Raw genomic sequence first — 26,712 nt, 5'->3', positions numbered from 1 at the left:
GGGCATAAAAGACTCAATATCTTCAATATGTCCAATCAAAACCCATTAATCTGAATTTAATCAATAAAATCTAATTTCTTCCTTTTTGTGGCCAGTGCTGAATTCTGTGTTAGTGGAATGAATCCACAGTGTTCTTGAGCATGCCCTGCAGATATTATGGATATTCTGAAATAAAGATATTATATTTCTAATGGTTTATTTTCTGACTCTACCTACTTCTTTCTCAACCACCTCTCATATGACTCCCACACCCCCCCCCTCCCCCTTCCATAAAAAATGAAATAAATGTAAAATGAAGTCAAGATTTGCTGATTAACTTCTTCAGTCATATCAGAATGTCTCATTCTAATTATCTACAACATTTGCTCGAACAGAAATTCAATTAGACCACATACATTAGTAATCGGGATGGCGAGAAGGTCTTTCTGCCACAGAAATGGGGCCACTATTCCATTCAGTCATTTGTCCTGTTCGAAAATTATCTGTTAATGCCCTTCGTCAACGTTAACGATAATCGCGATAAGTGTTAAAAATTATGGCTGTGTTCTGGCTGCTAGGGCAGATTATTAAGTAAGAAGTGGTGCATCTGCACTTTCAGGATCCCTGTTACATTGCAAGAAAGCAATTCCATGAAGAACATTCAAAGATGGCACAAGAGAGAGCACATATCTCCGCTAACACTGATAGATATGCCAGTTTGATATTCACCAAATGTTAATCATTTAATCCATTACCAACTTGTTTCAGATAAGGAGATGCATGCATGTACACATTTCCATGACTATACCTCAAATGATGAGATATGCCTGTTCAAATTCTAGCCACTGTTATCACAGCACCATGTAGCCAATGAGCACTATGTGTGTTCAATGGCTGTAAATGAACTCACCAGCACCCCCATTTTGTTTGATTGCATCAATAATATCACATGGCCATTCAGCGCTATACTTGTTCAATAGTCAGAAATGAGCTGTCCAGCACTCCCATTTTTTTTCAGTGGGGCAATAATGTCTCATGTCTGCAGATAGGCAAAAGTTTCATGGTGTTCCATGTATCCATTCGGAAGTTATATCCCTTTTTGTGAAAAGTCACACACACACTGCCACACCTCTCTCTTTATCGGCATAAAACCTTAATCAGTTCTTCCTTGCCACATTGTCCAAACGTTCCACAAAGTTTTATTCAAATCTGTTAACTTTTTGCAGATATATTAACAGAAAGGCAGACACACAGACAGATGGAATGGGGTGAAAACATAAGCCCCATCAACTCTGTTTGAGGAGGTATAAAGAGTCCTCATCTCGTCAATGTGAATAAAGCATGAGGGATGGTATTCGCTTGTCACAAAAAAGTAGTTGAACAGCAGTTTGAGTGGGTGCCACTGGTTCTTCATTATCCATGATCACCTCGCTAAGACGTTCAATCAACCATTACCATTATCCTTAACTTCAGTTTAGCCTAAGTTGCCAGCCAGTTCAGCAATCATGAAAATTAGCTTGGCAAATTGAGACTTTGATGAATTTAAAATAAATGTAACATTTGCACTTTGTCAAGGAGATGTTGCCAAGTGCTTCAAAGCCCTAGTGCAGGGCTTAAAATGGATTCTGTCTTTTGGTTAATATGAATTTTAAGCTTGAAAAGCAGACATGCCGTTGTTGTTGTCAGATGTTCAGATTATTGAATTCGATAAGCTTCCCTAATCAAGATAACACCCTTGTGATTAGTGAAGAACACTCCTTTTGTATGTAGGGCTGGGTGTCTTCTGGGTGTCTAGCTGTTGAGTACTATATACTTGCAAAGGTTGTTTTTGAATTTGCAAAACACAACATAGCGTGTTCCCCAGTATCAAAAAGTTTGTGTTAATTTCCGATTATGCTTCAGTTTTGAGTGGCATTTAACCATAAATATTTGTGAAGCAGGTTCAACCATAATATCAGAACAAATGTGATCTCAATGGTAGGTCCAGTGCACATCTATGGTGGAGAAGCACAGGTAAACCATGACAAGTTGCCTTGGGCAACAGGAACTGCCTAGTGCCAGCAGGCACTAAAACAACCATAGAAAATGTATTTGGTAAAATTTGTTCAAGAGAGCTGTTAAACCAAGGTAACCTTGTGGTCATGGGACTTCTTTACCCATTACTAAAAGAAGAAAGTCTTACGGTACCTGTGGAATGGATATACATTGGTGGTGTTTGAAGTGGGTGTGTTTTTATGATGATACACATTTACGTTTCTTGAAAAGCAATGGGAGGAATTATATAAACACAGTTCTTTTACTGCTGTTGCTGCTATACCTATGAAAAGCATTTTTCCGCATTTATAGCACAGCAGCTGCAGGGGGTTGTATTTTTGCACAGCATCGCATAATTAATGTTTTAAGATTCTCTGTACAGGAAACAGCCCTTCCCGTACAGTGCTTCAATTTCTATGAATCCAAGTAAAACTAAAAGGAATAAAGATTAGAACACTCATAACAAGTCACTGTTGGGCAAGTTGGGCAAGCATTACGCTGCACATCTCCATCTTTAAAGATCAAGCATTCCATGAAAGGAAATAAGCAATGAATGACAGTGCGACACTCAATCATGAGAATTACCAAATAACAGCAAACTTGTATATTTTATCTCTTGTGCATTCTCACCACACTGGAGAAGGAAAGGTGTTCGGCCAAGATAAATAACGGACTCTAATCCTCAAGTGCCATGACATTAATCAACCATTCCAACCTTCAGGCTAATGTTTCTGAATCTGTGTCCGTGTTTCTCACCTGAAGCTTGTCTGGTGCTTTTTTGGTCATTGGTCATTGAGTCAAATCAACTGGTGTGTTATGCCTTTCTGTAGTATGTCTCATACCCACCACGCACGCACGCACGCACACACACGTGCACACACACAAAGACATACAGGTAAATAATTTGAGTTGAATTGAAGTCTCATCCCTCCCACAGGATTCGGCCATGCAAACACATAGTCTCCATTCTCGCTTAGCAAACCCTGACACTTGTCTTGCTTGTCACTGCAATTAGTTTTATTACATTAGCTGGGTGCCTGTCTGATTGAAATAATAGGTCTCATGTTGTAATATTGTAGTTGCAGGCAATGCACGGACAGAGACTGCTGGGAATTGCGTTTGTGCAGTCGTAAGTTTGATAATTTGTGCAAATGAATTATGTAAGCACAATAAAAATATTCTCTGAAATATTTGCACTGTTATGAAAATCTGTATCTGCATGTGTGGTGACATCGCTAATTGACAAAGTAAACAGTGTGTTTTTGATTTCAGCACAAGGGACAACACAATGGCAGTGAATGGAATGTGACATTCCAGCAGCACATCCCAAACTGGGGTGATCCAGAAACCAGGAAACAGTGTGGAATGACGACTCAGCACTATAAAGAGGCTAGTATTGCAATCATGTTATTAACAGATCTCTCGTTTTCCATGTCTCCATAGGCTCTTCTGTTTTTAAATTGTTTTTTTCACCCCTTTTTTGTTGAAATTACAAATACCCAGCTTCATAAAGGCCAAAATATTTTTATTTTTCTTTCAAAAATTACCGTAGCTAAAACAATGCTCTCATGCTGAAGCTAAGTTAATACCTGCATTATCCATAAATAAAAAACAGACACTTTTACATTTATTAAAATGGCACCCAGCCGGGATAATAGCATGGGGTCTTTGGTGTGCATTTGCATGCGCACACTCCTCTGGACTCTCCTCTTGCTCTCACACTTCACAGCTCCCCAGATTGCAAATGCATTAAGGCTACTGTGCAAAAAAATCAGTAACTCCAGCTTTTATTACATTTCATGCGCACTCAAATGGTTTATGCACTTTGATGACTTGCCTTCATTAACACCTCCCCCATCCCCATCCCCCAAAGTAAAATCTAGTAAATATTCTGCTAACGCACCTGAAACCCTCAGCAACATGAGGACCGCCCAACCTCACGCCCCTCTGCTTTCCCATTGGCTAAGATGCCCCGTATTGCCAGTTCTGCTCCATTTCACACATTCTATTTTTATTTGAAACACCTTGACTGGAGCAGTGCCTGCTGATGGCCTACCTTGTCTTTCGCCTTCTGTTACAAATCACACAGGTTGCACTTCATCCAAATCCAAACTGCCAAGCCTGACAAAGACTGAAGGTAGCGGTTCCCTGTTGGTGAAATGCGGAAGGATGAGTTGAGCTGCTGCAAATGTGATCGAGTGTGCTTTTGACTACTGGCACTAGCACCTGACAGCAGCTCACAAACAGAAACACCTATGCTCAAAATAAACTTCAGTTTAATCTCCGCATCATCAGCCACTGGGGGCCATCTATCACCATGGAGACAACACTTTGCATTCCTTACTGTTTGAGCTGAGGAGTTCCAATCCCTGTTTAATTGCAGAGTCTCAATGGCGGTTCTTTTCAATCAATAATGTATGGACGTATTTCTCAAAATAGTGTGGAGTAAAGTGCATGTGATCCTGGTTACATCAAACTCAATGGGGAAATCTTCCAAGGCTGTGGAATCCAGTTATAAGGTCCACAGGTCCAGAATTTTACACCGGGATGACTCACAGGCTGAGCCAGCCTAATTAAAGGAATATATCCACCTCAACTGGAAAAGCACAATTACCGGCATAACATTTTCTTTCATTAGGAAAAAAAGCAAGTTCAAGTTAATGATGAGTTGATTGAATCCATGCCATATATCCTTAGCCACCCCCAATTTTACTCCTCCATCTTCCCCAGTGTATAATTCCCATCCCATACCAATTGCATCCCACCACAGAGAAAGAGAATTGAGAGAGCGAGAGATCTGAAAAACACTGTTGAAGATCAGCCAGATCATGCCTTTCTTAAGGTATGCCACAATTAATTCAAAAAGGAATACAGAAACACAATACAGAAAAGTGATATGTTTTATATTTTCACAGTATTTTCACATCTGGGATTCGCATCTGTCTGAATAATAATAGTGTTGTCCAATTCAATGTACTGGTCAGTGGATCTGTTTGTAATTGCCACCATTCGTTTTTATATATTATGCATTATGAGTGGTTGTTTTCTCTTGGCAGAAATAATTTATCTGAACAAAGATAGACCAATGACAGAAACACTGAGTTCAGCCCATTGCAAATACACACCTGGAGAACTATACCAAACCTGCCAAAAAATTCAACTAGTGAGCTCTTCTTTTTGCCTCTTACTTTTCATTTCCCTCCGCCAATAATCTACTGTAATTTAATCTCAGGGTTTCTGCTGTATTATTGAGTTTTTAATAACATCCACAGCATACATACCAGTGAAATTTTAATAGATAAGAAAAACATCTTTCCTTGCGAGAGCTGTACCCATACACAGATGATAATATACTGCCCTCTGTTGGCTGTTGGTTTTAATTCTCAGCCTTAGACAAAAATATCCCATGGCTAGTGCAAAAAAAAAAGTCTGGTATGTCAACTTCCTGTCACTGGAAACAACTAATTGTAATTTTATTAATACTGTGTCAATGAGTTATTGCCCCTGGGAAAAATCATTTAAAATCAAAGCCTGTAAAATTAAAAACTACCGTTGTGTAGTGTAATTGGATAATTTGATGTAGAGCAATTTCATCCAACTTGACCAGAAGTTTTAATCACTGGATTGAAAGTTTGAAAAGATAACAGGCTCCAAGGTAAAAAAAAAAATGAATCGGAGGTGAGAGACCTTGAGGTGATCCTTGATTCACATTTGAGAGCTTTCAGTCCCATAGAATGAACATGGAGCTGCTAAACTGGCTTTTTTTCTCCTTAGCAACACAGATAAAATTAGATCCCGTCTTACTCAATCTGATGCTGAAAAAAGAAAAGTTGAAACATTTTTCTCAAGCAGATTAGATAATGATAGTGCTTATTTTCTGGCCTTCCAAAGCACCACATAGAAATAAAACAAAACAAGGAAGATGGCTCATATCAGTTCACTTCTCTGATCTCTATACTGACTGTATTTTTGGTTGAATTAATTGGAAATTGTTACCCATTTTTATAGCCCAAAATGGTGTGGCATGAAATCACATTGCTCCTGAAAAGAGATCAGCCTTTTGACCTGTAGAGGCTAGATTTCTCTGTGTGCTGAGAGGTCGCTACAAAAAAGCTGGTGAAACTTTCCTTGTTTTTATGCATGTAGGCTATGGGATAGCCTACTTCTGCAGATCAGAGAAGCCCCAAAACACAGCTCGGTTTAATTCAGTCAAAAACACATCTTTTTTAGAAACTATTTTTAGTTGATCTGGATTGCTTTTAATCTAATCTCCATTAATCTTTGTTTTATTTGTTTGATCCTGTGTTCCTGATCCTTAATATTTTGTTTATTTTCAATATATAATATATTCTACCATTTTCCTTTTTGCTCTCTATCATGTTTTGATTTATTTAGTTATATTTTTTGTGAAGCACTCTGGGCTGCAATTAACTAAAAGTAAAGAATGCTTACAGTAAAGTAACAGTAGACCTGAGTGTGCATATAAAATATATTGCGCTTAAAGCATTCAGAGAAAATGCAGGCAATAATTTAATTACCTGCAGTTGACATCCTATTCATTTTATTTAAATTGCATTAAATTCGCACAGAAGCTAATGTTAGACAATGATAGTGTGTTTCTCGACTTTTCACGGCTGACATTAGCATTAGCCCACTGATGAGCTAGCCAATAATAGAGGAAACCAATTTTTACCAACTTTACCTTAGCTAGTGAGCCAGTGTTTGTTTCAGACACCCTATTGCATCAACAGTGCAATACAAGTGATGTGATTCAGCTGTCAATGTCTATAGTTCGCTGGTAAGGTTTCCAGTTTTCCTACGAGCTTATTAATACAGTCGCATTCACACAGAGTATACTTGTGAAAGAGTGTGGAAACAGTGGTAGTCAGTCCTGTTAGAAGGTGGGAAATTACTTTAGTCCAGTTAATATAGAATGAGCATGGGCGTGGGTCCATGAAGGACAACAATGGTTCACTAACTTACTGGTGGTCAACAATGGATGTTTGAATCCCTTAACTTATGTACCATCACTTACTGGCTGGGTCTGTTGGAAGTATGGTTATTAAACTCTGAATAACTGACTCACATATTCGGTGTTAGTGTGAATGGGGCCATAAGTGGTTCATCACACACATTCTGACTCCCCAGGAAAACTTTCAAGCAGCCTAGAATTCATAATGAATTTTACCCATTGTGATGTCATAATGGGCCTGAGATGTTTACCACAACAAGTCTGGTCTCCAAGGGAAATGTGATCATAATTTTCAAACGGTTTAGAATTCTAAGATTCTTAGCCTCTGTGATGTCATAATGCAACCGGGATATATTTAAAGGTCCTTTCTACAGATGTGCCCAGTTCGGAAAAACAGCGATTAAGAGAAGACCATATTTTTCAGTAATTTCAGTAAGTAATTAAATAAGAGAAGAGAGACAAGTTTTTTTTTTACTGGAACAATTTGTTCCAGACAGTTGGTGAGTTTACTTGCAACTTTTCCTCGAATGTAACATGTCTTTTTAATTAATTTTACATAAATTTAGCCAATAATTGAATTACTCTAGATCTTTTTTGTTGATAAGTTTGCTAATCAACAGAAAACACACAGATGGAAACTGAGTGGTGGTACTCGTAGTCTTTACATATTGCACTGGGTGTCTTGGTAACCTGGGCAACAAATTGTTTTTACTGTCGGAGTTTCTGTAAGGTGACTGCAATATCAAGTACATCTGAGGTAGTTAGGCACAGTTAATTTGGTAAAACATTTTCCAACTGTTATCTGGTTGCTTGGGGCATAAATCGCAATGCATTGTGGGATATTTATGCTATTTACTAATTCAATTTCAATAGGTACAGTATGGAGTCCAGTTGTCAGTTGACAGTGCTCTCACCATCTGTGGGTCTGTCCCTGCAGAAAGCTCATGGAGCTGTGGCTCGTGTACACGCTGATCGCAGCGTACACCTGCCGAATCGCCTGGCTCATCTTGAGGAAGACCTCTTTCCTTGAGAGGATCACCAGGTGGAAAAAAACAAAACCAAAGAAGAAGAAGAGAGCAAGTAAAGATGGGTGTGATAACAAGAACGGTCACACTATTAAGAGCAGCAAAACAGGTGAGGATGTCCCTTTGAAGACCAAAAAAGCAGGAACTGAAAACACTGTATAGAATATCTTATTGCCATATGGCGAGAATAGAGACTATTTTAAAATCAGTTAAATTGGTGAAATCAGGAAATAATTGCTTCGATGGAAGTGTGAAGCTGACTGTGTTTTGACCATTGGGTCTGCAGACTCTTCTAGCTAATGATTTCACTGTGCCTTTTCTGTCAAGACACCAAACTGGATAAAGATGCCGAAAAGGCTACGGGTGAGCTGATGAAAAACACAGCGAAGAAGAAAGCGAACAAAGGTAGAAACTTGCACTGATATTCCTTGATTCAGTGTGGTGATCTCTCTCCTTTACTAACTGGCAATTTACATTCATTTCATCCATTACAATGGATGGCTCAATTAGGATCAGCATCAGCCATGGGAGCTAATGGTAACAAACTGCATCCATGAGTTTGAGAGCATCTGCATTTTGGCTGTTACTTTTGCAAAATTTTGCGGCAGATGAATCAATCTGTCATTGTACTCTCAAACAGTGACCAAAGATGCTGCAAACGTGAAGGAAGAACTGGCAAAGATCACTTTGAAGAAACCCGATAAAGGTAGGAACACTCACCCTGGCCTTCCTGAGACAATGTTTGTTATAGGCAGTTTTACACTAACTTCATCCACTATAACAGAGAGCTTAGGTACAATGGCAAAATAATTTCTGAGAGAGATAACAGAAGCAAACAGCATTTGAATGAATCCATCTGCTATTGTGCATTCGCCTCAAACAGAAACTGACAAAGCTGATGAAGACACCGCAAAAGCAAAGGATATACTGGCAAAGAAAGCTTCAAAGAAGATTACAGATGGTAGGAACTCACACTGACAGAGTTTCCTATCAGAGACAGTGCGATACGAGGCATTGTGGCAGTCTCCGTTTTCCCATGTCTCCATCTCTCACAATTGGCTATTTATGTTTACTTAATTCACTGCAATAGAGGGCTCGGTTACAAGAAACGACCGCTATAAGAACTGTCAGTATTTTAACTGGAATGCATTAAGCTTGGAGAGTAATAGTATTTGTGCTCTTACTCATTTTTGTATAATTATCTCAGACACAAAAATGGACAAAGATGCCGCAAAAGTTAAGGACAAAGTGGCAAAGAACACTTCAAAGAAAAATGCAGACAAAGGTAGGAACTCACACTGACAGTTCCTGAGGCAGGGTAGGGGTCTCTTATTTGCTAATGGCAGTGGCTAAGTTACTGCTCTAGTACAACATCAGTTAGAAGCATCAGTTACTGTTCTGATCAGTTCCAAACTGCTTGTTTCAAACTTGTAGGAGATGATATAATGTATTTTTGCCATTGTTCTCGACTGACAAATGACCAACTGCCACCCACATTGTTTTACACGTATCTCCACCAGAGAATAAAGTGGACCAGGCCCTTTCATCAGAAAACACAACTAAGAAGTCCAAGTCCAAGACCAAGACTGGCAAAGGTAGGAATATACTCACAATGATAAAACTCTGCTCTGTGAAGCAGCATGACAGTCTCTCTATTTATGTGAAGCAACATGACAGTCTTTCCCATGTCAGCACATACAGGCAACAAAATTGAGTTCCACCAGATACTGGCCGTGCTGAGCACTCTGGTCCTGTCAGACGAGGAGGCGGCCAAAGTAGTGGCTGTCCTGAGGCAGAAAACCCCCTTCGCTCTGGATGCTGGACACATGGTGAGAGTAAAGGGAGGGTGTAGGAAGATCACAGAAGCAGAGGGAGGGTGCAGGAACAGCAGTTAAGAGTAGCAGAGGGATGGACGGTATGTGAAAACGGCACCATCGGTTTCAGAAAAAGGGTATAGGAATAGCATGTACCAGTAGCAGAGAGAGCACGTGGGAACAGCAACGTTTGCAGAGGGGCTGGGTGAGACAGCATATATCGGTGGCAGAGGGAGTGAGTGAAAAGCGAGGGATAACGTGAGCGGGAAGTCCTCTGATCTAGGCATGTCTTTCTCAGGAGCTGAAAGAGGAGAAGCTGAAGGCTGCTCGTTTGGAGGAGCAGCTGAATGACCAGCAGGGGGCAGAGGAGAGTGAGCTGAAGCTTCGGCTGGCTAAGGCCCAGGCAAAGAGCAAGGAGATGGAAAGCGTTAAGATGAGGGTAGGGCTGTCTTTGGAAACATCTAAACTGATTTCTCCTTATAGCTCTGGTTATTTACTGAATGCATCTGGGCTGAGCACCTTACTCAAGGGTATACCTAGTGAATAGAGCGTGAGGTTTCAGGATACCTGTTATGGGTTGTGCACAGACATCTGTCTGACTTTAAAGAAAAAATATTAGTTCATCTCAGTGGGAATAGGATAGCCACACTCCCCAACCATTGGCAACAGCAGAGCCTCCCCAGGGAAATCAGTTACATTTTAAGCATGATTAGTAAGGAGTGAGTAGTGTGTTGAGTGAGTCACACCCTGCTCTTATCTGCACAGTTTCAACAGCTGACGAATGAAAAAAACAAAACCATTTCTCAACTGAAGCGGGAAAATGCTGCCTTGAAGGACGTTGTTGAAACCTCATGGCAAAGGATAAGCCAAACGTAAGTGCTCTGCCCCTTGGCCCCACTCACAAATCTATCCCTCACTGACCCCACCTATAAACCTCTCCCTTCCTCTCTCTCCAGATGCAGCTGCCGCTTATAAGACCCAGCTGTCTCTTCCCATGCTGACCTGGATATAAACCGCACTGTCCGAATCTGTTTTTTTTCTTCCTCTCCGCTAAATCTGTCGTAAAATTTGTTAGTTTTTAATTTGTATTTCTCTTCTGAACCCACAAATAAATATAACGTTTATGGCATAAGTGAGACTTCTGTGATTCTTAACCCTACCTTAACACCCAGTCACGACCCAACACACCACACCGTGCCATTTTTAGTCTTTAATTAACTAACATCATTAGCCAAAACTGGCCTAAACTGAGCTCTGCTTCCCATCCACATATGCTCCTGCAGAGTGGGGTTTGGCTGCACCAGCTATGCATTACAGGTACCCCTCCAGACCTATGACTGCACAGCCCAAATAATGGGTTGGGGACTGAGAAGGGGCAGCTGGGGTACACTTTGGAAGTGTGCGTATCCGTGCTGTCTCGAATTTAAGCAGGGATGTGACTGTGACAAAATTGGCCAATACATACAGCTGCATATCCCATCCTGGGAATAAAACAGTGGGGCAAATTTTTATTGTTTTTATTCTTTATCACAGACTAGTGAATTTATATTAACGAATAGTTGGCTTTAAAACAACCTAACCTAGGCGAGATATATGGTGCCATGGGAACAGGGGCTTTTTTAGCCATTATCCCTTCTCTGTCTGTTACTCTCCCAAAACAATGCAAAAGGAGGGCAGATTTCATGGGAAAAACATCTAATCTATTCTACCTGTGACAAAACAAGTGGTCAACAATAGTTTTCACAGCTGTATAATTCAATACTGTGTCTGTATTGAGCACAGGTGTGTGTGAGAGAGAGTAATGTATTTTACTAATATGTACTAATATATATGTGCTTCAGTATTACTGTACTAATGTATTTTATGTTATTTTATTTTTTCTAGTATATTTTCTTAGTGACCTTTGCCCACCCTTTCCTCTGATGCATAAGCATCCAGGTGGATTTCATTTCAGACTGTACATCCTTCATCCTTAGCACAATACATGTATTGTTCTGGTATTTTAATTTTTTTTTTTTCTTTTTTCTTTTTTCTTTTATCGTGTTTGTCATTTCCTTGTTTAGGCTCATTTAGAAAATGAGGTCATTTTTAGGCGCTGTCTCTTCTTTTCACAGGAGTGTGTGTGGAGTTCCCGCGGATGGGGTGGGGGTGTGGGTTTTTTTTTTTTAATTGTCTTATTGGGTATATTCTTTATTTATTTATTTTATTTATTTATTTTAAACTGACGACTAATTTTAAGAGGTATCCATTTTCAGCGGCGGAAAAATCCCTGCATAAGCAATTACTTTCCACCAGGGGGAGGTATTAAACCATGTTCACGTATTTAAAATTGCAAACAATTTGTATTTTTTCCCACAGGGAGATGATGAGAATACCGTATTCAGGAAATGCTCCTGTTATGACCTGGCGATGTGTACATTTCCTTCCATCACAACCCGGGAAAAAGTCACATACATAATAGAGGATATAATTACGGTATCATTGTTGGGGTGTAATCTTATGTCTACGACCATAAGCAAAACATTCCGGAACTCACATGCGCGTCTGAGGTTCAGGAGAAGCAGTACTCTTATAATTGTGAGTTACGTATTTAATCAATGGAAAATTCGTGAAATTCCAGCGATATAATATTTGGAAAAATTAAATTGTAAAATGTGTAGGTTGCTATGCTAAACGCTTAAAATGTAAATGTTTCTATTATCCAAATACATTGTCTTTTGCACTAGGTGGCAGCAAAGGACAGTTGTTGAGAAAAAAAGATATACTTGCAATCTGTATTGTTTTATAGAAAGACGACAAGTACATGTTATGTTCAGATAAAAGTAGAATTCTAAATTGGCTAAAGTTGATTAAATTGTTTTTTTTTTTTTGGATCATAACCCACTTAGATTTGATTTGATTATCTAAATAAAATTATTTGCCCTTTAGACTATGGTTTGCTAATGGTTTGAAATGGCTTAGTAGTCTTGAGTAGGCTACATTTTATAATAAATATAGCGTTTAATAAAAGCTGAGAGTCTGCACTTTAACCACAAGTGAATTGTTTAATTACGAACCTAAAATTTTGGAGTAGGCCTACAGAGCTAAATCAAGAAAAGATTAGTGTTTGATATGCTCACAGCATGTTTCTATGCAAATGACAGGATTTTTTTTTCTTTGCTTTATGTGGATTCACGTTATCCTTTCCAGATATATAGTTTTCGCGTGCATGTCATGAGCTGGTGGCTGACGACGCCTAAAAAATCTATCAGCTCATTCTCAAGAATGTTTCGAGTGCAGTTAGCACGGCAGGTTATTTTACCGTTAAGCCAATAAATTCTTGAAGCTGCGCGCATTGTTTTTCGTACTCTGCCGTAATCGCGAGAGACAGAACCGCACACAATATTGTTCTGCTGTCCCGCAGTGAGATATTAAGGCCCCGTCTTTGGCCGGTTATCTGGTTCTCAAAGCGTAGGCTATGCCAGTATTCCTGGTGACCGGTAATGCTCTTAGTTAGAATTGGTTCTATTAGCAGTAGGCTACACCGTGCGCGGCGAAGTACATGAGTGTCACGCAGAGACTGTAAATCGATGGTCGTTAAACTCTGCAGCAGTTCACATCCTGGCTTTCTCCAACACCAAGATGTTAAAATGCAGCACGTGAGCAGCATACTGAAGAGTTCATCCTTCCATACTGTAGGTCTGTTACCGGGAATGGATGTAATTTATTTTTGTTTCTGTCTGCACCTACCATTATTTTGTATTCATATGTATTATTTTTTTTATTTATATTTGGTTACAACATTGGAATGACATGGTTCTGTCTTCACTCTTATATTTTTAATGTGACGTGTCTTCTGAAAATGTGTCAGTCATAACAGTTTACATAATGCCACCAAACCAGAATCCTGTAGGCCTATCTCAGCACTTCGAATGGAGTGGGACGTTAAGTCCCAAAGGAAGACTTCCGCCTTGTAAATAAATAATCAAAAATAACTTATGCTGTCATGGAAGAGTGTTATCTTTTTTGAACACATGCATGCAAAAAACGATACTTGTTTTGTAGCAGCAAAAAAAACATGCTTTTATCAGAAGTGGGGAGGTGCTATGCTATTTGTGTACAACCATTTTGCAAAAAAAAACTGCCAGCCAGTAGATCACTGCAGTTTGCACAGTTGCCATTGGTTGAATTGGTCGAACTGACTGAAAAAAAGATCCTTCTAGATAATGTGATTTTGTGTTTGTCATGCATCTCAATATCTACAGACTGTTTCTGTTGAATTAGTCCTCCTGGGTGTGTCTAGAAAGCAAGGGCAAAGGTACCATTGAGCCTAATGGCACAAGTAGAAATCGAACAGCACTGTGTGAAGGCATTAGAGGAAGATGTCAAGCTGTTCCTGTGATTGGCTGATGTGCAGTAGTGTGTTTGGGCTAGTGAGCGGGAGGTCCTAGCAGTTGTTGATTAACAGCTTCTGGCTCATGTACAGGACAAATCAGCAGGACGTCATGACAATAACTAACTTACTTCCAACACCCACCCGGAACTCCAACACCCAGAGCTGCTCTATGCATGGCCAAGGCATGAGATCAAGAAAACAATCTGTACTCTATAAAAATTTTAATTTCAATGATAATTTGATGTCAGAAATGTCCTTAGGTTATGGTTTTGCTTCACTGGTTCAATCTGATGTTGTTATGACCATTTTTGTACCGATTTATTTGTATTTGTGTCAGACTTGGCAGCAGAGATATCTCACAGGTGCAGTAACTTTTTCAGTGATGACCCAAATATATCAGTCCATGCTTTTCACGACCCAAACTGATGTCTTTTCATTAATAAGCACAGTATGGGTAAAGTGCTCAGAGCTGCCAGACAGAAAACCGTAGGATAAAACTAAATGTTTCTGCTCATTTACAGTAGAGTCGTAAATTAGTCCCACTTTTTAATGGGGCATATCAGCCACTTGTCCATTTCTTGGGGAACTTTAAACAAAGTAGCTAATGCAGACCTGTGTCGAAATAGCATTAAGACGGCTATGGTCGGAACGTTATCCAACCAGAAGTACTGGCAAATCCTTTGTTTATAAACATCCTGATTAGTTCTGTATAGTGCCACTTTGTGCACTTCCTCATGGATGTCCCTGTGGAGCAGCAGAGGAAGACCAGACAGGACAGTCCAGGTCAGGATGTCGGCCAGGTCAGGATGTCTCTGGCTTTAGTCCCCAGTTGGTCACAACCGGACAGGACACCCTGTAGACAAAATAGTGCTGTGTGTTTGGTGAAGTGTGTGTTTTTTTTTTTGGGGGGGGGGGGGTCACAGGACTGAGAGAACTCATCCAGGCTCCACAAAAGACTCACATCCTGGGCTGCCATGTGTAGGGCTGACCTTATGTGTGTGTGTGTGTGTGTGAGAGAGTGTTCCTTTGTGTGTCTGGCCTCCCTCAAAGGGCCTTTTAACAATGAGACTATCCTGCACAGGAAAGAACTAGACCGCTCTGGCAGTGTCTGTATTCCAGTCGGTCACGTAGGCATAGCAGTGGCATTTTACCCCTGTCTTCAAACTCACACTCACAGAAATCCCTCTAAAGCACTCCTGAATAATGCATGCTTTCACCAATCGGGCCGAATAGTGATGCGTGCATTGGAAATGGGCCAGTCGTCTCCTGACTGCATGATGTCATTCTCACGCCCCTGGGTCCATATTAAACAGGCTCCAGCACTGCCCCTTTCGGGTTGAAGTCATGAAAGAGGCCCCATTCCCCCATGTCAAGGCAGTGTGTGCATTGAATAGCTGTGTGGCCCCAGCTAATTATCACCAGCAACAACTCTGATGCACATTCATTTTCTTTCAGACCTAGGGGACAAAGAAAAGAGAGAAAGCAAGACATACAGTGAAAGGGTTTTACCCCTTCTACATTCCTTCTTCAAAGTTCCATGTTTCCAGGTGGTTGGCGAATTTTAGAGGTTTGATTTTGTCCACAGAGAGCAGCTTTGCTTTTCTGTACCTCTGCACAATGGAGAGGCAGATACTTTTTATGATTATTAATTCTCTTATCTGGGACAGTGCACAATAAAATCATTCATGACAAGCATACAATGGATTGTGCCTTAGCTTACAATTACTTTCACCATTAGTCCCAGAAAAGACAACTTGCATACAAGACTTCACAGTCTCAATAAAATTAATGTGTTAATTAGTAGTGTATAAACACAGAATACTTATACATAAGGATAAAACAAAGCTAAAGTTGTGAGCTATGCAATAGATGAGCGTTACATATGTAATACTGAAGGGCAAATTTTCTGGGTGAAGTGGCTTGTCATTAAAGGGGGAGGCAGCAGGCAGTAGGTCCAGAGTGACCTACTTTAGCACTGCTGGTGGAGAGACAAAGGAAGGAGCCTTGGAGAAGAGACCACCATATGCTGCATCATGCTAACTGAAGGTAGCCCATCACAGTCTGTTATCATGCAGAACGTACTGAAACCTCAATGTACTCTCTGGATCAATACTGAGGAAGCTCAACCGCTGATCCCTGTGAATGCTGTGCCATACACAGTGTGGGATGTTCTTTAACAGCACACCTGTCTTAGAATGGCACTCTAAATGTACTGCATGGATTCATTTGGAAGGAAGAATCACACTGGCCAATCACAGCAGCTTTTCCAAGTGCTGCAGGTGTGCGCTATGACACCATCAGTTCATTGGTGGTTTAATTTTGTCCACGCTGTCAGAAATAGCGGTTAGCCTAGCACAAAGGCGTAAATGTTCAAAGCACAGAAACCCTCGCCATCTGAACACGCCATTGCATAACAGTTAAACTCTGCTTGACATTTCTATTAAGTTCAGTTTAGCTACGTTTCTTCTGCAGCCAGCATTTGGGATGTTTTGGATCCTTATCAATTTAATTAGGCCCCTAACAAGCTCTCTCATTCCCAGAGCACTTTGGGATCCCTCAGGGAGGATGCTGTTGAATGGCCCTTTTATTTCAGAGAAGCAAAACCTAAACCTGAGCAGGCTGTGCCCTTGATTCATTTGCAGCCCAATGTGCAAAGATACAGGCCTGGAGGCAGTATTCTCGTGTATTATTTTAATCATATACAGTAGTTTCACACTTTGGATTGGTATAATTGCTTTTTTTGGGGACATGCTGCAGACAGTCGTTTGCTAAAACAGCAAGGTCACCTCAAGAGTTCTCCCTGTGTTTTCTTAACTGGAGTTAATCTCTGTGTCCGACTGAGAAAGCTGTGAGAGTGTGAGCATGCACATGTGTGTTTGAGTGTGTGGTTTTGTATAAATGTGCGTGTGTGTGTGTGTGTGTGTGTGTGTGTGCATTCGTGCATGTGTGAAGGCATGCATAATTGCTTGGTTTTGGCCAGGGCAAGATAAGGTTATTTGTTATCGTGCAGTCTTTCCTGATATTGTTCTCTTTTCAGAAACTGTAATGAATACTTGCTTCTGACGTAAATTGCAAACTTTCAGATAAAAATGAAATTTCCAAAGGTGTATTTATTTTTGAGATAGATCGCAAGAAACCAAAGACCATGGCTCCACAATGTAGCTGTGTGTAACACTTTTGTCACAGGGGTTCATTGTGTAATTAGAAGGAAAAAAAGGTTCACAAAACCTTGACAAAGAGATATAAAACAGGATGCATGTCTTGTATCACTCACAAGGGACAGTGTCTTTATTTTTCTAATAACATTACATGAAGTCAGTACTGTGGATGGTTTAATTTATGGGTAATTTCAACAACTGCCTGCCTAACTGCAGTAGCATTTAATACTGGTACTTGAAAACTGTGGTACAGCAGATCCTTAATAATCCTTTTAAGAAAAGATTACTTACTAAACATTGGATTTCTTACAGATTAAAGTAAGTTTGTTTTTTTCCCCACAAACAAAATTTGTTCTGACTGATATTTGATATTTGATATCGCATGTGTTTCCAACAGGGAAAATTCAAAAGATGAGAGATGGAAATTTCTTCTCTTTTTTTTGGTGTTTGGTTGTTGCATGTTGCGTGCAAGAAAAACAATGTTTATGAATGTCATTTTTACAGTCCCTTTGAAGTGCTAAAGGTCTAAGCACCTTCAAATTTTGTCTACATTTCGCTGTGCTGGAACCACTGTTCACCATTGATGTGCTGTACAGCCACACTCCAGCCCCGCTCTGCTGTACATTCACTGCCCAGCCCTGCTCTGCTCTACAGCCACTGTCAAGTCCTGTTTCACTCTATAGCCATTGTCTCATCCTGTTTCACTCTATGGTCACTGTGCAATCCTGTTCCACTCTATAGCCACTGTCTAGTCCAGTTTCACTCTATGGTCACTATGCAATCCTGTTCTACTCTATAGCCACTGTCCAGCCCTGCTACATGCCATTAGCATGCTGCTGATCTTAAATAACTCTCTCATATAACTACGCAACACTAATAGTTCTTATATCAAGCTCTTAGAAATAATGCTAATGTTTGCTAAGCCAGCTTTGACTATTTTTGAATGTATTTTCATTAAACAAAGCTTCAAGGAGGGTAATTTATTCTGGCTCAGGACCAAAGCACAGTCACTCAGCTGCCTAAGTCAATATGTCCTATCCTTTTGCATTTGCCTATGTCTTTCTCTTCCTTTATTTTCCAAAGATATCCCAGCTTTGAAGAACCTCTGCAGGGGTGCAGAGTAAAGCCGCGTTTCCACCAAAATTACCCGGAACTTTCAGTCCCAGGAACTGCTTTACCAGGAACTAAAAGGTTCCTTCAGCCAATGGCTGTCTGCGTTTCCACCGGGGTCTAAAGTCCCGCGAAGATTAGGCAAATTAGCCCACTGACGTATGGAAAAGCGACGTTGTCGTCGGTCCATCTGTCATATGATTTCTTCTGTAACCCCATACTACCACCGAAGTAGCCTACATTATTTTCTAATAACCGGGACAGCCCGGAGGGGTTTATTCCACTTATATACAACGGGTTGCCAACAATGACTATATATGGTTACTTTTGTATTTATTGATTTTTATCGATTTAATCACATGGAATTGAAATATTCTTCTGCAGCCGTTTGGGCATATTTTACCGTTGTCAAGCAAAACTGTCGTTGGTAGTTGAACTTGGACCGTTATGCAACAAATAGGATATAACAGACCAATAGTCAGATTGTAACTGTTTTATATATCCTCTCAAACACATTCATTATGTTTTCATGCGAACATTCGCTTTCATGTCTTGACATCCGAAGCGACAGAATGCATTCACATTTCCAATATAACTGGCAACAACAGCAGAAAACATGCACACGTTGTAAACAATTTGCTGTTTGATTACTTTCTCATCGTCAATTCTATATAGGCTAATCGCAAAATGACAAGAATAGAACGAAAACTCGGACTTGCGTGAAATTTTAAATTAGTAGTGGTACAGCCACCGTTTGTTTTCCTTCGGAGTTACTGCTAGCCGAGCAGCGAAGTGTGCCCTCCAGATGCGAACCATGCACCATAAATTAGTCCATAGTCTTCCTGGTCTTTTTGTGAAATTGAAGAATGGCAGAGTAAAATTATGGCAGTCTGAAAAAGCTAAAGGTACTATTACTAGAATTAACCTGTTATTTTACCATGACAAAAAGTGCGGAAGGTGATTTCCAGTTTGCTTTTACTGTATCACCAATGTAAATTACGCAGAACTACCGCATACCTCACATAACTGTATCAAACGTTTTGATTCAATTACAATGGGCTAACAAAGAAAATCCGGAAGAAAATATTCAGCAACCGAATTAATCCGTTTGAATGTTTTAGTACGTAATATGCTGTCCCAGCACGAATGCTTAGCATTTTATAAAACGAATACTAAAGCAAGAAAAGAACAGAAGAGCACACGTTATAATTCCAAGACGTTGGCAGGCTATAACCAAAACTAGGCTACTGCGCCGCATAACATACAAGTTCGATTTGAAGTTATTATGAAAATAAATCGGGTTGCGCCGGCATATTTTCAAACATGGCGGGTAATGGCGGAAAATAAATACAACACAAGTGCTGCGAGTACTCGACCAATCAGAAATGTTCAGCGCTGCAAGCTCCACCCAAAAGGTTCCTGTACTTTCGGAAAGTACTACCCCCCGAGCAGGAACGTTTTGGGGGGTAAAACAAAGCCCCCAGAACTAAATTTAGACCCTAGTTCCTGCGGTGGAAACGCACTGAGTTCCTCAAAAGGTTCCTAGTTCCGGGGTATAGTTCCTGCGGTGGAAACGCGGCTTAAATAACTCATCTCAGGAACAATCAGGAAAAGCAAACAGCATTGTGAAGAAAAGTCTCACAGCACGTAAAATGGTTTTGGGAAGAACACACACTAGGTGACTTCCCATTTGAAAAGCGGAACATGTTAGGGGAATATGGATTCTCAAGCATGGCAGTTGTTGAAGATTGTAATTTCATGCATATCTGGAGACTACAGTGCAAAATTAAAACAATTACAATACGATTATTATGCATGAAGAATGGCTTACTGTAGGCTTTGTAGAAAAAGTATTTTATGCCACTGCGTTTGTATGATGGTGATGAATATGTGGCCAGTGAAAGGGAGATGAGCAGTGTTGAGCATAGAACACTGGGAATTACACCTTTACTTAAAGGTTTGAGGTTGCAGGCCAAAATGGGATCTGGTGCTGCTGAACCATCAAATCCATTCACCCATCACCAGTGTTAGTGTTGGTGTTACAACAAAGCGAGTGGGATTTACACAGTATGTAAGTATTCAAATATGTACAAGCTGTCAGTCAGTTATTACATGATGTAATGCATTTCCTGTCTCATGCACTTGACCTTAAACTGACCCTCCTCCCGTTTACTCAGTAGTTATTATTTCCCAATCATCGGATCTCCTCTAAAACACCGGCTGGGGTAGGGCAGGGCAATGTTAAAACCTCTTTCTCTGGTAGAAAAACTACTCCTCTCTCAGTCCTCTCCTCCTGAGTGATTCATCGTCCCATCTGAGACAAGAAATAATGACTCTCTCAAGACAGGCACCTCAGCCTTCGGCATTTCCGAAGGGACTTGCACATCCTCCACGTCAGCAGGAGGATGTGTGAAATGCCCGATGCCTTCCAAAGGGATCAGCGCACTGAAGCACAACCTTGTGTAGAATGTAAAATCTAGTGCTGGGTTTTAACAAGTGCCAAATAACAGTGTAAACATCTTGTAAAAAAAGAGCTTGATATAGCAAGAGGGAGCACTGTGTTTATTGGGCAAGGGGTTACTAGAATCGAAGATAGAATTGAAGAGTGAAATCCACTCCTACAATTAGTGCACAATCAAGTGCTATTTTTACTTGATATAGATTCTCTGAAAATCAGCTTGTTTAAAGGATAACATTTCAAGGATTTCATTTTTTCAGTATTGTCAGCATGTCCAGTGAAATGATCAAAACCAATAATTGTTCTGTCCAGTTCTAAATGGATACATCCAACATCCATCCAGCCAATGCAGATATACCAGAGGTCATATAACTCCTTTGTTGTTCAAAACTATATTAAACCAAGTCACAGTCAGAGACATATATATATATATATATATATATATATATAGGAAAGGGAAGTCAGCATATTGCCAAATAAATAAAATATGTTGCAGGGTGCATCCAAAAACAAACCACCTGGATTTCCATTATGTCATAGATTTTTCTGACCTTGAATTCCCCAGCAGTCCCAACACGAGCATGTCTAGTTAGGGTAATAATTCCTTGATCCACTTGCGCAATTAATCATTATTTAGTATACTTGAGGCTGCTGAGTTATGAGTCTTATATGGTTTGTGAATGATATTTTTAATTTTTCCATATGTTTATTTTATTATTTATAATTAAATGTATTAATTCACTTATGTATTTACTATGGCACTGAGAATGAGGAAAGGATAGAGGCGCAGCTACAGCTTCTCTCCTGCCTCCCTCCAGCTGGCTGGGACGGCCCATGGACAGAGCCCTGCGAACTCCTGTAGAATTCCTGTACACTGGACACCAAGCCTTTCTGGTAAGTTACAATTCTCAAATTCTGGTTTGAAATATGGGCGCCCCATGAGAGAAAACACACAACCCAAAATTATGATGGAATGTCAGTTTAGTTTGACTGAATTTATTGTCAAAACTTGACTGGGAATTCCAATATTCGTAATCCGCATATGACTGGTGGCTTTTTGTTAATGTAGCATGACAAAGGGGGGAAATATTTGTTCAATCACAAAATCTTAAGACTTGGTGATCTGACTATTTTAGTATATAAAATGTATGAAAAGTTAAGCAAAAGGTAACATTGGAAAGGCATGTGGATTCATATTTTTCTCCTCATGAAAATATGTTAGCTACCAAAAGGCTAAAAGAAAAAAGTAAAACGAGTTCCATAGAGAGAAAGTAAGTCAGCACTTATCTCTGTTCTGTACTTTCTGATGAGGAAATGTGATGTGATTTGCATTTCTTCCAGGCTATTGCGTCTTCACTGTGCGCACTACGCGCATAACTGAAGCGTAGTTGAAGTACTGTTATTACAACGGCAGCGGGCGACGTCGTCTCCACCAGATGCGAACGCATCGCGAACCGGCTGCAAAGCTCGCGCGACACAAGCGAACTGAAGCGTAGTTTTTCGCTTCTGTTCTATTTTTTCGGCTTGTCGCGTGTCACGATGGCCTGTTTATACACAGAAATATGCTCTAAAATGCTGGATATACATGCTCTGATTTATATTTCATCCTTATATTACTGGGGGTGTGTCCCTAGTTCGGTCCCAGATATTATATAAGCAGCTAAAAAAATACAAGCCTTTTCGTTTTTGTATTGTCCTTGCAGAAAAAAAAAAACTGGAACCTGGGGAAAAGGCAAACTCAGTTTCGCTATCTGATTTTGCGGAGGGGGTGGGGTAAATTTGAAAATACACCACAGAAAGACGTAGCCTATTGAATGATGTAGAAGTGAATGCACCCAGCAGCGGTTTGTCAGCTCGAGTGTTGGAAGGTAGTTTTTAACCAACCATTGCTCAGCCTATTTGACTTCTCCGATGTCTTCGTTCGCTGTGCTTTCAAAAGGGGCTTGTTAATAAAAATCAGATAATCCACAGAGCTTTAAAAAAAATCAGATTATTTAGTGGTCTTGCCGATGAAAATGCACCTATTTTATAAATGAAGTTGTAAGCAAGCCTTTATTGCACTTGTACTTGAAAGCTTCCGGAGTTCACGGCGTTGTGGTGTTCATATCCATTCAAGATTAAACTGTTACGCTATCTTTTTGATGATTAGCTGATTTTACTAAATCTGATCCTATAAATGTTTTGACGTGAATGACAAGACAACACGGGAATTCCCAATGGTTGATTACGGATTATTTATTATTATTATGATCATTACTCTTCATGAAATTGGCACGCTTGTTAACCAAGCAAATAAATTAATACAGTTTGAGATTGATTATTATGCAGGCTACGTTGCGATTTAAGCTTATGGTAATTCTTGAAAGCGTTTACTTTCTCACGTATTTACATGAGTTAACGAAATATTACCAAATTAACAAACTGAAAAAGGTCTCTCACCAAGGATTCACTTAACCCATAATCAACAATCGTGAATAAACGTGAAATACACAATCTAATCCCACTGCAGACTGCGAGAGCTACTAGGAATATAGAGCTTTAAGCAAGCCTTTGCGCGACACAAACGGAACCAGTGTAGACACGCTACGCGCCGCGCCGTGCAGTTTACGCGCCGCTTGTGCTACGCGTGTGGTGGGTGCCCGGCATTAGTCTGCCTGTGGCCTAGGGGGCAAGGTTACAGTCTTGGGAACACAGGGTTGTAGGTTCAAGCCTAGCTAGGAGCGCGTTTCTTTAACCTGCTTTTACCCTCACTAATACTTGTCTACTACTTCTCAATTCTTGCTTTTGCTACCCGCCATTCACCGAACGTATACACTGCATTATGACGTACCGTCTGCACGTTCAATTATTAACCGGCTACAATATTGCTAAGCCATATGGATTCAACGGGAGCTCTTCTGTGCTTACTGGCATGTGTTCTTCTTTAAAACCACGGACAGGTTTGCTAATGATATTCCACGCATTGCATAGCTATGTCATGGTGCTGCCCTAACAAAGTCACAGACTCGTAAATCTCCGGTTGATGGCTTGAATCTCGCCTCGCCCTCAGGCAGATAATGTCCTCTTTTACACTAACGTTTTCTTACGCTTATATTATATTTGCTTACCAAAACTCACTCACGGCCACCCATATGCATTTCATGACGGCAAATGTATTCATTTTATTAAAAAGTTACACTTCTACTAACTATATTTCTTCACTTGGCTACCGTACAAAACCTTCTTATCAGCAAACGCCACGTTTCTACATTCAGGTTACCTCGCCCTGTTCTCCATCTAGCCACATACAAACAATTACTACGTATGTACGTCCTGCAACTCCAATAAAACATTACATTTAAAATCATGATTCACTCATAATTATAACTACTAGTACTGAACATGAGAAAAACACGTCGGTGCAATAGATTTCACACGTTACTTAACCATCCACTTTAATAGCTAATACTTTATAGCGACTGTTATATATACCGTTCGATAAGGAAAATAAGCTCGCTCATGGTCACTCCATTTACTTCGCACTTCATACATATGCATTTAGTTATACTAATACAGCCTTATTTATTATAACTTTAAGACAAGCAACACGCTCGGAATTCTCATCGCGACCCATTAAATCCAATGGCGCAGACGTAGCTTCATAATTTCAATTTCTGCTTTCCTAACGGCTATTTTGCGTCCTGCGACTTGAGTTACAACAGTGAATATGTACTGATTCCTAGACATGCTGATAGCGACCGCCCTTTCTCATATTAACCTCAAATACGCAAGACAGGACACTTATACAGTATGCAGTTTACGTTTTCCTGTCTGTCGAACGAAGTTGGTTGATAATAGGTGCTCTCACTCTAGCTGACGTTACAACAGGTGTAACGTTAGTTGAAGAAGCTGAGCTATCTAACGTTAGCAGCTTTACTGCTGCCTCAGCCTGTTGTGCACCCACCGCACCTACTACAACTTCTAGCGTTACTGGCGAGGAAAGTGCCAGAGGCGACACCGACAGACAGCAGCAGCCCACCACAAACCAGACACCCGCTCGGACCGGGACTTTTACTCGTAGAGAATAGTGGATGTTCAAATGCTTTTTCAAAAAGCATGTACTGTACTTTTGTCTTGAAAGAATTAAAGATTATATACTTATAATCTTTTTCTTGCCATATTGTCTTCTTCTAACTGACTGAAGGTCATTTGAAGTTCTTCAGTTAGAATTCTCATTTGGGTCTGTCCTTTAGTTCTGTGGCTTTGTCACATTGGTCTTTGCCTGGGGCCTCACTAAATCACTAAAACCGCCCCTGCCCAGGGCCACGGTCCAATACGTACATGTGAACCGCGATATTACGATATGCCTGTCATTTTCCTATAATTTCCAAAACTCGCTTATTGTGGTGCAGACTACACGCACATTGTACATTCAGAGCCACAGAACATATCTTGGGGCTATCAGAACTTCCCTGGAGCAGATCAGTACTCTGAATGCAAATCTCATAAAAAACATGTTTTCAACGTACAAAAATTACAAGTTACTCACACATACAAGACATACACCATCTATAACTCATTCATTCAGACTGCCAAAATCCAGGCCTGCCATTAAAAGTATTGATATCAAAATGACGCCAAGTTACGGTACTACAAACAATATAGGCTATCTTGCCTCACCAAAATTAAATAAGATGTATTCCAAAGCAATGCTACCCAATATTTCCTCAATTCTTTCAAGTCACTGTAAGAAGCGGTTGTGGATTATGGCTATCCTTGTGTGCATGTTTTTAAATATAAAGACACCGATACCGTACCGTTACTGTGGTCCAAAAACCGTGATGCCTACCGAACCGTGGGCCCACTGTACCGTTGCATCCCTAGTGCACATGACCTTATGTTTGCAAATGCTTACATGTATGTGTGTGTTTGCATGTACTTCTGTGAGTGTGTGTACATGTGCATGTGCATCCATGATGTTTTCCTTTGGCTTCTCTATCCATTAGGCAGATTGCTGATTTGTCACCCATCTGTTGCTAGGCAACACCAGCCTATCCAAGCGGACATTACTAATTGCATTAACTCATGACCCGTTAAAGCTTTGCTATCCCTGTGTTGGTAAATAATACAATGATATCGTAAACAATGGTATACAATACATATTGGACTTTGCTGGGCTCTTTAAACATGTTAATGCACATAATAAATTGATTTATTTAATAATGTATTGCTCAGGGAGAATCCATATTGCATTTTCATGTAATCCATATAGAATTTTGAATAATTCACTGCTGGAGGAGACTGGGTACAGAGACAGCGTAGGAGGGAGAAGGGGGGGGGGGCGGGGGTTAAAACTGATATGAGAAAACATACGGACGCTGGTGCTGCAGGCTCCCTGTGGTTCTCGTTGGTCGCTCGACCAATGAGCATTCCAGCATGCAGGTCCTGGGAATGTGAATCAGAAGACGACAGCGACAGCGAGCGGTCGTTGATATTCCAGTCATGCCCGCCTCCTCAGCAAAGCTCCACCCCCTCATGTAATTCAGGTCGCTGCGGCGCCACCAACATAGCCTTGTCACTTGTACCCGAGAGACGATCCCTTTTAGCTTGGGCAAAAAGACAAATTAACATATTAAATATTAAGCTGCTGGAGAGAAGGTATTTCACAGCTTCTATGGTACTGAATGTGCGATTACAAGTTTGTGATAGAATGGCAGCTGAAGCTATTGGTTTCTTCAAAAACACAGTCATAATGCTGATATGCAGGAATCTGGAATTGCAAGAGACAGCCATGTTGGATATTTCACT

At 40.3% G+C, this 26,712-nt stretch overlaps 1 long non-coding RNA gene across 1 annotated transcript; it reads left to right on the top strand.

Annotated features, from left to right (window-relative positions):
• Window positions 1–8,648: 8,648 nt before the first annotated feature.
• On the top strand, window positions 8,649–9,295 carry LOC135260390 (uncharacterized). Its single transcript, XR_010331567.1, has 3 exons — window positions 8,649–8,716; window positions 8,894–8,971; window positions 9,218–9,295. It is a non-coding gene; the product is annotated as an uncharacterized LOC135260390 (long non-coding RNA).
• The last annotated feature ends 17,417 nt before the right edge of the window (window positions 9,296–26,712 follow it).

The sequence above is a fragment of the Anguilla rostrata genome, chromosome 8 (assembly GCF_018555375.3).
Source record: "Anguilla rostrata isolate EN2019 chromosome 8, ASM1855537v3, whole genome shotgun sequence".
NCBI lineage: Eukaryota > Metazoa > Chordata > Actinopteri > Anguilliformes > Anguillidae > Anguilla > Anguilla rostrata.
Note: the sequence above shows the minus strand (reverse complement) of the source record. Positions and strands in the feature narration are given on the sequence as shown.